At 30.6% G+C, this 17,297-nt stretch overlaps 1 protein-coding gene across 15 annotated transcripts in view; it reads right to left on the reverse strand.

Annotated features, from left to right (window-relative positions):
- LOC141454477 (uncharacterized) overlaps nucleotides 1-17,297 on the reverse strand; it is a 185,317-nt gene that overhangs the window by 156,226 nt on the left and 11,794 nt on the right. The gene's annotated exons all lie outside the window — the stretch shown is intronic.

The raw sequence follows: 17,297 nt of genomic DNA on the forward strand, positions 1-17,297 counted from the left end.
AGGGTAGTTGAGTTGAACATTAATGTATTATTAGTGAAATTTCAGTGCACATTAGTAGTACATACCTGCTCTTTAAGAGATCATTAGTGCAGATTATAGTAACATTAATGCATATTAGTAGAATACTAGTGCACATTAGTGGAAGTGTAATGCACATTGATGAAGATTAGACGATTAGAAGACACACTAATTGTAACATAAGTGCAAACTAGTTGAACTTTAGTGCATATGAGTGGAGCATTAATGCTCTAATATTTCACTATGAGATGTAACTGCTAGATTTGTCTTAAATTCATCCAGCACCAGATTTAACAGGTCACTTTCCGAGGCAATTCATGAGTAAGGGCCCTCAATCGTTCGCGTAGTAGCTCTGTTTACCTCTCTAGCTAACCAGCTAGTTTTGGTATCACATTGTTTGTGCGGTTTCTTCCAAGATAAGTTATCTATTTTACTTTATTTAGAGTATATCTATCTTGGTATATTCGTGTTTCACCGTCAGGTAGTTAAAACACTTTTCCGTTAATATATATAGGATGTGCGTCTTATTTAATCTTAGGTTAACTCCATCAGGTCCATACTACATTTTTTAGTTTATACAGGATTCATATTTTATTGGCTATCTCCTATTTATCGCTTGGTTTGTTGTCTATTGCTTAAACGAGCCCAAGTATACTTCTAAAACGATTTTTTCCCCAGGGCGCTTCTTCACAAATAGCGTATCCAGTATTCTGCCATTCCTGCTATTTGTCCATTACCCTACCCAAACTCCGTATAATCGTATTCCCTAACGGGTCCAAAGCTGGTTTTCTCTCTCCCCCTCTGAACATCGCAGGTAATGCAACTCCATTGATAATGAGATTTGCTACTACGCCTGCTTAATAGAGGATAAAAACCAGTTGGAATACGATATTAAAGGCAGGATGGCATTTTGGGGGGCAGAAATCTGAGCTCTACCTCCACGAGGTGCCCCCTGGACAACTGCTTTCTGGAGCAGGCTAACAGAGCCAGTACCACTTCCTTTAAGTATTCTGAGTGGACATTTCTTGAGAATGATGACTCAGGTTAGCAGTAGTCCAATAGATTAGAGAGTATTCTGGCAGCTGCGCATATCTGACTGCGTACACCATTTCTGAGACTCTATACAACCGCAAGAAACCTTCAGCCGCGATGAACTAGCTACGTGTACTTCCCAGTAGTTAGGTATCCCAGTTACCATTTCTCATCAACTCGATTTGTTTTTTAATATTTCCTTAAATGCTTAAGCGATTTACGACGTGCCTCATAACATTCCTTATCGAACTATTTCTGCTTATTCACTATTGCTTGCCTGGGATTTGGCTTATAATTAGCTGCCAGTTTTATAGAATCGCATAGGTAATTTATTCCTCGATCCATATCACTCGTGACGTAATCTACCGACCTTAGAAAAAACTGTAACTTATCATTATATCAACTGTGGACAAAGTACACTACCTTGGACTGCACCTAGACAAACGGTTGGCATGGAATCTCCATACTAGACTGAAAAGACAAGAAACTAACCAACGCTACAAACTTCTCGCCAGACTACTTGACAAACGTTCGAAACTTAACTTCTTATAAGAGAAGACTCTTATATCTACTGTTATTGCGACCTATTTGGTCATACGGCATTCAAGTATGGGGATCGACTAAGCGTTCCAACTCTCTACGCCTCCAGACATTACAGCCAAAAATACTTCGAAAAATTCTTAACGCTCCGTTCTATGTATCTAACCTCACTATCCATAATGATCTCAAAATCCCTTTCATTACAGATCTTGCTAACACTCGTTTTCTCAAATTTCATTCCTCTACAGCAGCTCATCCTAACCCTGTCACTGAACACCTATCTTCCTTCACATTACCAGGCAATCCTAAAAAGGAGATTGAAGAGAAAATGGCCTCGTGATCTACTCTTGTCGCGAGAGCAGTATAGCAAAGCACGTTACTGGAGTGACACCACTAGGTGCCTTCTCCACTCATGATTTTCTTTTATTTTTTATTATCAGGTACCATATTTGCTTGTTGCAACAATCGTTGCAGTTCTGAATTCCAATAAAAGAATAAAAAATAACATGCCCACTTCTATTTTGTTCTACCCACTTTAATTTTTGAAATTCCTTTCGAAATATGTTTATTTTACATTTTACCATGTTTCATCCATTAGTTGTGTATAGTCCTTTCAATGTTGTAATAAAATCCTGGAAAGAGATTACCAAAAATATAATAATTTTATTTCCTTATCATAACAGAGGAAGAAAGGAATAACTAAAACAGGGTTTCCATTTTTTCATAGAAATTAAATAATAATAATAATTATTGCTGACCCTTAGATTTTCTCTTCCTTGGAGCTTCTTACAGCTCACTGTGCAGTGATGGACAGTGTTGTCTGTAACGAGAGAACACAGTCCGGAGGCCGGCAGTGCACTGAAAAAAGCTCCAGGCGCCAATAACCTAAGATGTTGTCGCGCCTTAAATCAGTAAAAATAATAATAATAATAATAATAATACAGATTTGGCATCTGAAAATACATTTACATAAAGATTTTAGTTCAGATAATCTCTACTGCTTAGTCCTCAGACTGTAAGGAGGAAAGGGCTCTCTATACACTACATTTTACTGTCCATGAAAAACATTGTACATACAACAGTTTATTTTTATTTTATTATTTTTGTATTATATTTTATTTATTTATTTATTTTTTAACAACTGAATAAAATTGCCCTATTACAAGATTTGACAACATAATAATAAATTATCATTAATTTGAATATAATTTATTATTTAATTTTATTTATTTATTATTTCTTTTAATATAATTTCTTATTCCAGCACACAACAACTTTGGCTACAGCTAACCCCAGTTTACCAAACTTTCCCTAAAAATCCAAGCCTCCTGAGCGTAGCCAACCAAGGATTTAAAATCACCTCCACTTAAAAACTGTCCAAACTGTACCCTGGGTGGAGAGGTTTGATAAACCAAACCACTTTCTCCTTATAAATCCCAAAACTGGGCAAAAGGCAATAAAGTGGAAGTGATCCTCCATCTGGCCGAGATTGCACAAAGAGCATCTCCTATGATCTTCCTTCTTCCAAGGTCCACACCTCAGTTTAAAAATCCATTTTAAGTAATCTAAATTATTTTCATTATAAAAATAGTTACAATAACCCAAGAAGCATATTTGGCTGTAATAACTGTTGAAATTTGAATGACTTGCTCTAGCCCTTGCTCTCTCCAGCTCAACTTGCTTTATTTTCTCGGATAAATTTCTCATTTCCCTCAACCACATTTCCCTATTTTTCCTTTTTAGGGCCAAGCTATAATCATTTGTTCGAGCAAGGTCTCCAGAACCAGAACGCGAAATTTAATGGATCTAAGTTACGTTCATTTGCTACAAATTATTCTTAATTTGAATTTATCATGATTGATGAATCTAAATGAATCTAATCTTAAGAAGACAGATAAGTATAATGAAATATGCTGCTTGAAAATATAACTTTTTCGCCCTCACAGTTTTAAGTATAATGGCCTAAATATTTAAATAATTCCGAGTTACCTGAATAAAATATAATGGAGAAAACTGATTCGTCATCATGAAATGGAATTGTAACAATAAGTTATGCCAAATTGACTTCAAGCGAATTTTTAAGCGTTTATGAGAAAATTTGTCAACTTTGAATTGCAGTAAGAGAACCCATGCTCGTTTTCAGTTACAGATATTTTAAAAATTTAGTCCAACTTGATTTAAAAGTTTTCAAAAAACCAAACAAAAACTATTGGCACACTTTCTTACTGTTGTAAAAAGTAAATATAGATTGCTAGATGATAAAACTGGGAAACAGCAATCACAAGGAGAAAATCACTATTTCAAAAACGTTTTACGACTGAAACTGCCTGTAGCATTGATTATCTCTTGATTGCATATCTATTGAAATTAAATATATTACTCACAAAAAAACAAAAACATGACCAAATCACCAATTTAAGAATCACAATAACCTACAACCTTACTTCGTCACAAGAAATTTTTAGCACAAATGGATGGAAATTTCTACAATCCTGTGTCCCCACTTTGGCAAAAAAACAGTGTTGGAGAGAATAATGCAATTTAAGTTTATATAATATTTATAAATAAATAAATTGTAAACAATTAAATGAAAAATTTTTAAATATAAACTCATTTTTTATAAAACCTTCTGACAATTATTTATTGTAAGGTTTCAATAATTTCTTAAGTTCTTTAAACTGTTCATGTGAACGAATCTAAATAACATTTTTGCTTCGATTTCCACGAGTTTGATCCAATTAATTTCAACTAAATCACTGCTACAATTTAAAATTCTATTACGGAAAAGAACTAATACACGATTTTCTCTTACAATAACAATTATCTTAACTACACTTCAAAACTGCAAATCTTAAAACGTTCTCAAATAAAATGAATATCTAGATTTAAACAGTTTGTACATCGGATTAATAAGGAAAGATATCCTTGTACCTTATTGTTATTGCGACAATCGGTAGTTAGACGTTTTTGGGGAGCGAAAACTGATCTCTACCTCCAAGAGGTGCTCCCTGGGCAACTACTCCCGGGAGTAGGCTAACGTTCATTAAATAATTCCATATTTAAATAAATAAGTGTACTGTTACACTTTTCAAAAATCAAATGTCTAAAATGTATAAAATACAACGTAAACGACAATACTTGGACTTTCTCAAAGATTGTACTATTTGAAATAGTTTTTTACGAATTATGTACATGAACTAATATGGTAACATCAAATTCTTGGCCATCGTGTGGGTATATTCCATCTCTGGATTAGTAATTAATGTATAAAGCAGAAATCGTAATCTTTCCAGTCAAACTAGACGAGAATTCATCATTTTTCCATTCATTTTGCAATCAAAACAACAAATTCGGGCTATCGTGTGGATACAATTTACGTCTGGCTTATTTATAAAATCACTAAAGTAGAAATCTCATTCATTTGTTCAAAACTAAAGAAGAATTACAAATTCTACCATTAATTTTGCAATGGTAATTCCAAATTTAGGCTACTCTGTGTGTAAAATCCAGTTTTGCCTTAGTTATTAAAAGTATTAAGAAGAAATCACAATTTTTCCCAATCAAACTAGACGAGAATTCATTATTTTTCTATTAATTTTGCTATCATAACTTCAAATTGGGGCTACCCTGTGTGCACATTCCATCTCTGGATTAGTAATTAAATGTATAAAGCAGAAATAACAATCTTTCCAGTCAAACTAGACGAAAATTCATTATTTTTCCCTTTATTTTGCAATTTTAACTTCAAATTCTGGCTTCCCTTTGTGTAAAACCCACGTTTGACATTAAAACTGTCCGGTAGGACAATTGTAAAGGGTTGATGGTCAAAAACTGCCCGAAAAAACGTAACGTTAAAAAACACCCAACTTTCACAATTTGTCTCTATTTTTTTGTAAAAGAGAAAATTAATAAATTTTATTTAAAATAAAGGGCAAACCTTCCTTTATAACTGCAATTTTTTGCACCAAACCAGATTTAATAGATTTAGAGGAAAAAGTTTGAAAAAACTACATTTTTAGAAAATGTTTTTGTTCTTATAGATTTTCTGGATTTTTTTGTTTAATAACAGTGAATAACACTGTCTGTTTATAACCTTTGCGTAGTTTACTCTTTTCAATTGAAAAGTCTTTTCTTCTGTTGTTATTCTTTGTATACAATAATAAAGTACTATAATTGTTTAATTCAAGTGTTAGTGACTTTGAGATTTATGTAGGTTTTCATTATGTGTTTATTTCCTTCATCAGGGAACGATTTATAAAAAGAGAAAACAGAAGTTAAGTATAACAGATCTTCAAGATTAAGTGCATGTGCATCACTACTGTATTTATTATTGTTATTTTCAAAAGATAATTTGTTGGAAAAGTGGAAAGCCTTTCTTTGAAGAAATCATGTTCTACGTTATGTTTTAGAGTAAACCACCGTTTAGGTATTGCTTTATAGGTTTCAGCCATATATTATAAGTATGAAAAAATAGGTTCTCAAATTGGTTTTTAAAGTTATTATGTAACATAAAAGGAAATGGATTGAAAGAACTTACTGTAAATAGATTTACGATATGTTTCTAGAAGAAACTTATAATATTCCATAAACAAAATCTCCCTTGAAAATGATATATTGTAAGTTTCATTGGTATATTTCCATTAAATTAATACTAAAATTTTGATTTAGATGAACAGAATCTATTAATACCTCAAAAGAAATTAAACGAATTGAATGAACATACCAGACATTGACTTTTTGAAGGTGAACTGTTTAATTGAGGATTTCTTTGAATTTTTAAAGAAATCTTCTGACTTAATTGCGTTAATTTGCAATCTAACGTACGTTTTAAAGATAGATCATTAAATACCTACTAAAATTTCAACCCTGTTCTCTTTTGGTTGATGGACACGAAGGTTGTCTGATTTGTTTTATAGTTTCTCGAAAACTACTACACCAATTTGATTTAAACTTTGTATAATTATTGAACATATCATATTCTATTATTTTTATTGAAAACTATTATCTGAGATGTAATTCCGAAGTGATTTTCGGAGTGGAAGTCCAACTCTGGATGTGTTCTTATTAACTTAAAATACGGTTCAATCACTGATTAAATATTAAAGATAATTTATTACTTAACCAAAGTTTCAATTTTAATATAAATCTATCGAGGCAATTTTCGAGAATCGCCAGAATGAAGTCGTAAGTTCTAGCTTTCTATTTTCGTCTTGAAAACACAATTCAAAAAATTAATTTAGGCAAAAACTAGTCTGATTAAAGTGAAAAAAAGGAAAAATAATGATATAATTTAATAATTAGTTGGAACTATTAATATCCACGTCATAAAGTAGCCCCTAATAAATAAATTAATTAATTAATCAAAAAAGATTTTATGTTTAGAAACATTTTTTAAAATTCAAAATTTTATGAAATTCAATGTAAGTTGATTAAATTATTTTTAATATTTGTAAGGCAGCACATATGTAGAACCATATGTATGTACGTGGCGGCCATCTAGCCACTTTAACTCATGGTCACGTCCAGTCAACATCGCAGTAGCAAGGTAAGTTCATTTTCTTAATTAAAATTGAAAATATTCTATCAAATTTGTATTATTATTAATGTAATAGTAAAAAAGGAAGAAGATTATATACAAATTTAGTATTTTACACAATTTTATTTAATTAAAATCGAAAAAAAGGAGCTGTCTCCCTTAAAGTTTTAAAGAGTTTAAAAGTAGACTATTTGAATATTTGAAATTTATAGATTCGAGTGTTAATTTTTTTTCTTTTTAAATTATGAGTAGATAAGTGATGATTACATTAGATTATAGATATATGATATCTGTATTAATTAAATATTAGCCTAAAAATGTTTCAAAAATTATTTTTAACGCACACATTAAACTAATCAAGCAGAATTAGACAGCACAGGTAAAACGACTTTAAAGGGATACAAATCATTCCAGAACCTTTCATTTAAGTCAATTTAGAAATTCGTGGGTGCTTCAACCATTTTGCTTGAATTGCATCTACCTCTAGAAATGCATGTTATCCTCTTTATTGCTTCTTTTATATATATATATATATATATATATTTGTTAATTAATCCTCAATTTTGTTATCCTTCAAACTAATTTTAGCTAATATTTGTGATTTTGAATTATTACAGGAGTTCAGAGGGTTAAAATCCTCGGAAGTGATTCCTTGCAATTTTTTCAACTTTCAAAATACTTCGGAATCTTCCAAATACAGATATATTTTTGATGATACCAAGAGGAAGAAGTTAACAGATAGGATGAAGTATTTGATGAGGAACTATCCTGCCCAAGCAAGGCATTACACCCCAAATTTGTGATGCAAAAACAGGACCTAAAAAAATGACATTTTAGATCTAATTACGAGCATTAAAGAGTTGGAAATGTTGTAAAAATTCGACTCATATCTTAACGGGTATGCTGGAACTAGTTTACGTTTATATCATTTAAATGGAAACAAAATATACAAAAATGTAATTTTATTTAATGATGACGCTTTTTAAATTGCCATTAACTAATTTAGCAAATTTAGTGCTCAAATCGAAATAAATAGAGTTTAGATGTTGGTTATTCAACTTTTAGCTTGAAATTAGAATCGAGCTGCAGACTTTGATATTAATGGAACATGCCATCACAAAGCTGCGATGAAATAATACATCTAAAAAGTTTTTTTCTTTATTTTGTAATGGAGAAGGTATGGATTCATTATTTACAGAATTCAATTTCAAAAGTTTTGGTTCAATAGAAGGTAAGCTGACTTGAATTCTATGGGTGGATTTAGGCTTTTTGTAATTTTAAATTAGGCTTACAACTTAGTTATGACTCTTTAGAGGCTTCATCCCCAAGGAGACTTGGAGGCCGAATGCAGTAATGCATCTGAGGTGTCATAACTAAGTTGTCGGACTATTCATATGTTATTCTAGTGATGTTAATCAAAGATATACGATCGAAGATTTTTGCCTAAAAAAAAGATACAGCGAAGACTTCCTGCGGTAATGGTAAGACAAAATTAATTGTAAAACTTAAATTTTCGGTATCGAGCTGAGTGAAGTTTTTAGTAAGTAGTAAGTAATATTGTCATTCGATAAAATTTTAACAGCAGTGCATTTAAGCACTAAGTCACCTTTAAGCCAATCTATTTTCACCTTCAATGTATTTACATATTAGCATAAAGTAATTGCAGAAGATTGAAGTCTTTCTGTTGATTGATGGATACAATGGATTAGCATGGCTGAGGAACTAGAGGAACAACGTTAGATTTGTTGGCAACCTTTTACTCCACATCTTCACTTCTTATAAAAATCGTTAGTTTTTATTGATTTACTTATGGAAATTTTAGATACGTTACTTGTAAATAGTGAAATATTAATACATCTTATGGAGATTTATTAAGAATTTTCCTCGCTTGTTTTACCAATATTATTCTCCCATAATTATTGAAATGATTTCATAAGATTAGTTGGTTCTATTACACATAGCTTGTGAAGAGAGTGGAATTTAAAAATATATTATTTTGGTATTTGCTCTATTTAAATCAAAGACAAAAACAAAAATTGAAGTCCTTATGTATAAATTAAAGAAATTGGGCAACCTTATTAGAAATTCTATACATTCTGTTCTTAACTTTAAAATTAAGAATGGAAAAAAGTAAACGTATTAAGATCATGCTAATGCTATCTAGCGGCAATAGTTTAAACTAATAATATGTAATTACATAGGAACTAGTTCTAGTGATTACCGCTAGGTAGCATGAACATGTACTTTATAAACTATTAAAATTAACATTAAATTACCTCCTAACGACTGTCCGGTAAGACAGTGGGGTAAAAAGGTTTTTCGGTTTTGTCCAAATATTTACTTTATCATGTAGCAACACTAATAATTTGTTTTATTTTATTAGAAGTTCTTCACTCATGTTGATAAACATTTTATATCGCCAGTATTTAAAAAAAAAGTTTTCCTCTAAAAAAAATTCCATGGTTAAAATTCACTGTTTTATTTATGATTGATAGTTTTTAGTTGATGCTGCCGTAACTAAGTCAGTGAGAACTTTACATACCTTAGACAAACTCATTGTATTATCTATTTGTATTAAGCGATAACTTCCTGGGGAATTAAAAAACTTGTTTTTGCATCATTACTCGGCGTTAAGGACTTCTTGCAGGTAAGCAACATTTTTTGTGTATACTTTTATTTTTAATTACGAGTTTATGTGATTAGAAGTGTTTATGAAATTGACATGTTTCCAAGACAGTTGATAGTAGATGCATTTTAAGTGTACGGATGTAATTTTAAAAAGTATACAATAATAGATTAGATACCTAGTAAGTGCAATGCTTTGCCTAAGTTCAAACTATCCAGGAGATACATGAACGTGGATTTACGTTTTTTTTTAAAATCCTTCTATACTTCCAGTAAGTACGTCCTTATTTATGAGGTAATTCGCGTCCATTCTATTTTGATAATAAACTAAACTAGATTCTGTAACTGTGGAACTGTTCTTCAGGTATTCTTATCTATTATTTACTACGTTCACAGTAATACTACGTACTTACACTTTTAATGATTCACTATCTTAGGGCTTTTAATTAGTTTGCTGAAGTGAATTATTAAGTTATAAACATTAGTGTGGTACAGTCTGCATATTCAGAGTAATTGATTATATAATGTGATTGGTTTTTCTACTTCTTCAAAACTAAACTTTTTGCAACATTTAAGTCAAGTGTCTGAAATAGGCAGATGGGGCGTGTTGTCTTCCGCTATTATAACCCATTTCATTATTTTGAACGATCCTTCTATACTTCCAGTAAGTACGTCCTTATTTATGAGGTAATTCGCGTCCATTCTATTTTGATAATAAACTAAACTAGATTCTGTAACTGTGGAACTGTTCTTCAGGTATTCTTATCTATTATTTACTACGTTCACAGTAATACTACGTACGTTTTTAACTTTGGAACTGTTCTTCAAGTATTCTTGTCTATTAACTATGCTTTTACTATATGTTCTATGCTGTTTAAAGTTTTCCTTTAAAGTTTACGCATTTTTTAAATGATTAGAATCGCATATTCATTCTTATTTGACTTAACAATTGTTATTTCGCAGTGAAAATGCAACAATGTCCGTATTTTAAACTTAAATTCTCGCGCCTCTCTCGTATAAAATACATTTCCTACTTTTCAGTTCTAAAATATTACTAGCACAGAATTTTATTTAAAAAAAAAATCCTTTTAACATATACTAGATTTCAATTATTGTAATTCATAATTTTTACAAATGTTTGACAATTCGTTAATATTTTGGATAACACCACGTAACCTCCCTAAGACTGCTCAGTTAGTAAGTGTACTGTGGCCTGGGAGAAGCAGAGAAGTCGAAATCCATACCCTAATCTGGTTATTCTACCTCTGAGATGGTTGAAAGACCGAACCGATAAAGGGTATAATAAAAATACGTTCTACTTCGGTTAAAAATTACAAATTTTATTGTGCATTGCGGGGACATTATTACAGTTTAGACCTGTGCATGAAATGGACTTCTTACATTACATTAACAGTGTAACTGAAGAGTCATTAAATCAACAGATATAGATTTATTAAAAAGGAACCTTGTTTAATGATATTAAGTAACCTATGTACGTATTCCAAAATGTGTATATATCATAAATTTTAGGGCTTGGGAAAGGTGTGAAATATATCGAAACTTTGGAATTTATACATGATGGTGATTTCGGCAATACGAAAAGGCTTCATGGAGAGGACTGATAAGAAGTTACTATCTCTGTATTTCGCTGGCAATGGTTTTTTGACTATTTCGTAACAAGACTGAAGAGGGTAGTAGTGCCTACAAGCAGGAGTAGATTGAGAAGTACTCGCTGGAGCAAGTTTTGTGTGAACAAGGCCTTTCCTTTTGTATACTTCATAAGGTATGTTGCTTTTGTATCTTTGTCACTTGTCTCTTTAATTTTTCACCTTTACCTTAATATATCCACCAAGCAATTCAATTACAATTACTATAAGCTTTAAAAGTAGATCGACCTAGCTTACACAATCTAACCCTGGACTTAATAGTTACTGTCAAATACAGAAACCAGAACGTTCCAGTGTAATTAGAAGAAAAATTAAAGATATTACTCATTTCGCATTTTTGAAATGATTTTGCTAACATAATTATTATTCAATTACTCGTTACAATTCAATTAATTTTTCTTACCCATAATAATTACTAGGTGTTACGATCAAGTAGAATGTTATTCAGTTTTCAACGGAAATATTTGTTTACGATAAATGTTTTTACGAATCGTCAAGTTTCGTGTGTGATGAAAATCAATAATGTAAAATTCAAATTTTGATATTTAGTTTAATGGCTCCTTTTGGCGAAAATCTGTTAATCTAACTGCAAATTTACTGAATACGCTTTTTCGTGTTTTCTCTTGAACAGCATTTACGAATTACTGTAATCAACGTACTTTCATTATATTATTATGATCTAGAACATGTATTGAAACATTTCTCTTGAAAAATTGATAAAAAAACTAAAAACTGTGTGTAATAAATAAAAGGCTGGTATGGAGCAATCTGTACCTTGACAGAAATCGTGGGGTACTACCTTTCCAATTGACAACGGATTCAGTCTCCCCCATCAAAAATCTTATAAATTAATATGTGCTCTTCAGTTCGCATTGACTAAAACAACGTTGCAACGTAGGAGGGAGTAATTCATGTTAAAATAATTTAATGTTTTACAATGCTACGTTCTAAAAGATTGATCTGTTTAAAAGATTTAAACTAAAATTTCTGCGTTCATATTTTATTTATTTCTTAAATTTCTGAAAGAAAAAAATATTTATTTGCATACTATTAGTTTTTACCTAGACTTCATATTTTACATTCTACTATTTATCGACATTTCTCACCTAACGAAACTGAATATTATCAAATACTGTTATATTTCCTTATTTAATCAGTTGAATATCACAGACGTACACGGGACATAATCTAAAAACTGTTACAAAATCTATTGAACTTGCTTCGATGGTTACTTTTGTTGAACATGAAGTTAGTTACCTTCGCAGTTAACTGGTCAAAAACTTGGATTGTATTAATGTCTTCTTACTCAAAAATATTTCATTATCATTGAATAAAAAGATCAAGGGTTTAAAAAAAAAAATCAATTCTTTAGTTTAATCTTGTTTATTTAATCTTTATACAAATGTATATTATACACAATACAATTTATGTAAATTGTTATAGATGTTTTTCTTAATGCTAGGTAAAACTTACTAAAGATTTTAATTTAATTTAAATTACAATAAATAATGTTGATTTTCAGAATCAATACTGTTGATACCAGAGTACTGCCAGTAAAATTGTTCATTAATGGAAGCCCAAGTGAAGAAGACGTAAAACATGAATCCAATGTAAATACATCAACAAACATTGATAAGGAATCGATAATAAAAAAAGGTATGTAATTATTACACGTAATATGCATGTTGTTATTACAAATAAAAATTGCATGTTAAAAAAGGAATTGTTTTGTTGCTGATTAAAAAAGTCCAAAAAAAATGATTTTATTTATTTTCCCATTCAATGTGTTAATTAATATGAAAAGGTATCAAGAACTTCCTAATGTTTATTTGCTGTTCGCATTGATCTTACCATTTATAATGTCCTCAAAATGTTATGTCCTCTATCTGGCGAAATCCTGTTTTCCCGATTTTATTTTATTGTTTTGATGAAGCTCTTACACTTCTTCTCTTACATTTTATAATACTTAACATGTATATTATTGAAGAATTGCTTTATTATTATGTTTTATAATACTTAACATGTATATTATTATTATTATGAGGAAAACTCTTATATTTAAAGAAAATTTCAATACGTAAGTTATAAAATGCTTAGGTTATGCCGTGAGAAATTCGTGGTTGCTCCCACTAGAGTTCGTTAGTGATACTTATTAGTGCATCTACTGAACTATTTTCATTTCTGGTAATTTTATTGTAATATGGAGCATCTTGAAATTTCATTGTTAATGTGTTCTGCTTCAATAGTCCGTTTGCAGTCCTTCTGGCCTTCCTTAAGAGAGAAATGCTCCTTTTTTTATTTCAAGAGAGTTTTTGGTCATTTACTCTAAAAATAATTTGCTGATATTTCTTTTTAATATTTTTGAGATTTAAAATAAAGTTTCTATTCAGTTTGGTGTATCAAGCACTTCCTAATGTTTATTTGCTGAATTCTATTCTGAAAAGTAGTTGTTAACAAAATAGATATGCAAATAAATTTTTTTTTTTTAAATTAAAGATTTAATTTCTTTTCCTAGTGGAAATCTGCCATAAAACCTAATCCAACGAGCGAATCTTTTGTGGCAGCACAATATTCGTGTGCAATTAGTGACCAGTCGCAAATAAGCATCAGGAGTATTTAGAGGTAAGTCAATGCGTAGTGTTTTTATAGCTCATAACAGGAATATTTGTTTTATTCCTGACCGGTTACAGAACCAGTCAGTAAGATTTTATCGTTTGATAGAACCACTAAAACTTAAAAATTCTTGACATCTAATTGATGAATTAAATTTTTATTATTTTTAGCTGTAAAAACGTAATCGCGATTCGCAACTAAATTAGTCACAAGCTGATTAACGTCTAATGAAAAGATTTAGGTTAAAAAAAAAAAAATCAATTCTTTAGTTCAATTACAGTCCTCTTTATTTAATCTTTATAATATACATAAATTGTTATAGATGTTTTTCTTAATACTAGGTGAAAACTTCTTACTTTTTAATTATTTGAATTACAATAATTAATGTTGATTTTCAGAATTAATACTGGTGATACCAAGAGTACTGCCTGCAAATTATCCATCAATGGAAGGCCAAGCGATAAAGACGTAAAACACCAATCCAACGTGAATGTGTCAACAAACATTGGTTAGGAATCTATAAAAAAAGGTAAGTAATTATTATACGTAATATGCATGATTTTAAGACAATTAAAAATTGCATGTTTTAAAAAAAATATGTTTGTTTCTGAATAAAAAAGTCTTAAAAAATTATTTTATTTATTTTTGTATTTATTCTGGTAAATAATATAAAAAAAAAACGAAAAAATTAATAATCTTTTATTAATACAGTTCAAAATGATGAAAAACTAGGTAAAAATAAAAAAGATAACCTAAAAGGAAGGTTACAGAGTCTAGGGAGTGGTAGAAGTAAAAAAGGAAACCTAGAGGGAAGGTTAAACAATGGCCGACAGGTCGTGAGAGTGTGGAAGAGCAACAGACCAGCTGGAGCGATCTAGGAGGCTACCTATCAGGTGAGTTTATTGGCCGCCATCTTGCTCTGGGAGGCTATATAACTAAGTTCGTTGGAAGGGTGGGGCAGGGTGGGGAGAACCGTCGAAGCGACAACATCTCCCCACCATGATTCTTTGAGAGAGAGGTGATGGATGTTAGACTAGACTCTAGATAAGAGATATGTTTGGATCGACGAGCGATCTACCCCCCTGCATCACTCAAGTCGTACTGACGAGAATTTGTGTTGCTGCCGTATATATAGGGAAGGCTACACCACTGCTACCTGGTGGCCACTTTTGGAACTATTTACTCACCTGTCTGATAAGTGGCGCCCTCTGACGGATTTTTTTGGAACTATTTTACCTAAATTCATTATTTTAAATTTTTCTGTTAGATTTAAACGTTTTTAAGCAATTATTTTGTATTTTATTGATTAATATGTATATTTTCTTTGTATAATATATTGTAAAATAAAAAATCTATGTATAAACAAAATAGATATGCAAATAAATTTTTTTTTTTTTAATTAAAGATTTTTATTTATTCTCCTACTAAATAATACTTTTTATTTTCGCCTGAACTCATAATGAGTGAATTCTCCCCACATGCTATTTTACTATTTACTATTTTATAGAAAAAAAAAAATTTAATAAATAAGATTGCCACACAATCATGCAAATTACATATACCTAAATAATACATTTATCAGTAATTGATTAATACATAAGTTTGTACATACTCATTTGATCGATGTTTTCTCAACCTCTTTTCCATTTCCACTTCAGTTGTTGGACAGTTTTGCAGTTATTGGCTCACAGTATTGCCTGTTTCCAATCTGAAAATCATTATTCGATGAAATTATTGATGAATTATTATTTATAAAATTAAATAAATGTGATTGTAATTAAACTAAAACAATGCTGTGCACATAACAATAATTTTGCAATAACAAGAATTCCGCTAGATGGAGGATAAAAGATTTTGAGATCATTATGAATGGTAAGATCAATGCGAATAGGAAATAAAACTAAAAGAATTTACTCAGTGTAACCTACAAGTGCGATTAAAAGCCTACACAATCTAAACACTTAATAATACTTCAAAAATAACATTCATTACTTAGTTTAGTCGATGTACTAATGAGCTACACTAACGAATTCTGTTGAGAGCATTCGCGCATTTCTTTCGTCACAACATACCTATTGAAATTTTCTTTAAATATAAGAGATTTCCATCAACATAATAATGAAGCAATTCAATATTATACATGTTAAGTATTATAAAATGTAAGAGAAGAGTGTAAGAGCTTCATCAAAATAATAAAATAAAATCGGGAAAACAGGTTTCGCCAGATGGAGGATAAAAGATTTTAAGGTCATTATGAATGGTAAGATCAATGCAAATCGAAGAGCATGCACTATATTCCTAAAGATTTTTGATTGGGGAGACTGAATTCGTTAACAATTGGAAAGGTAGTACCCCACGATTTCTGTCAAAGTACAGATTGCTCCATACCAGCTGCTACAGCAGTCTTTTATTTATTACAGAGAGTTTTTAATTTTTATCAGTTTTTCAAAAGAAACATGCTCTAGATCATAGTAATATGATATAAGCTGTTAAAGAGAAAATACGAAAAATCAGACTCAGTAAATTTGCAGTCAGATTGGCAGATATTCGCCAAAAGAGCCATTAAACTAAATATCAAAATTTGAATTTCCCATTATTGATTTTCATCACACACGAAACTTGACGATTCGTAAAAACATTTATCGTAAACAAATATTTCCGTTTAAAACTGAATAACATTCCACTTGATTGTAACACCTAGTAATTATTATGGGTAAGAAAAATTAATTGAATTGTAACGAGTAATTGAATAATAATTATGTTAGCAAAATCATTTCAAAAATGCGAAATGAGTAATATCTTTAATTTTTCTTCTAATTACACTGGAACGTTCTGGTTTCTGTATTTGACAGTAACTATTAAGTCCAGGGTTAGATTGTGTAAGCTAGGTCGATCTACTTTTAAAACTTATAGTAATTGTAATTGAATTGCTTGGTGGATATATTAAGGTAAAGGTGAAAAATTAAAGAGACAAGTGACAAAGATACAAAAGCAACATACCTTATGAAGTATACAAAAGGAAAGGCCTTGTTCACACAAAACTTGCTCCAGCGAGTACTTCTCAATCTACTCCTGCTTGTAGGCACTACTACCCTCTTCAGTCTTGTTACGAAATAGTCAAAAAACCATTGCCAGCGAAATACAGATAGTAACTTCTTATCAGTCCTCTCCATGAAGCCTTTTCGTATTGCCGAAATCACCATCATGTATAAATTCCAAAGTTTCGATATATTTCACACCTTTCCCAAGCCCTAAAATTTATGATA

This window comes from Rhodnius prolixus, unplaced genomic scaffold (assembly GCF_049639745.1).
Source record: "Rhodnius prolixus isolate KJV_2025 unplaced genomic scaffold, Rpr scaffold_9, whole genome shotgun sequence".
Taxonomy (NCBI): Eukaryota; Metazoa; Arthropoda; class Insecta; order Hemiptera; family Reduviidae; genus Rhodnius; species Rhodnius prolixus.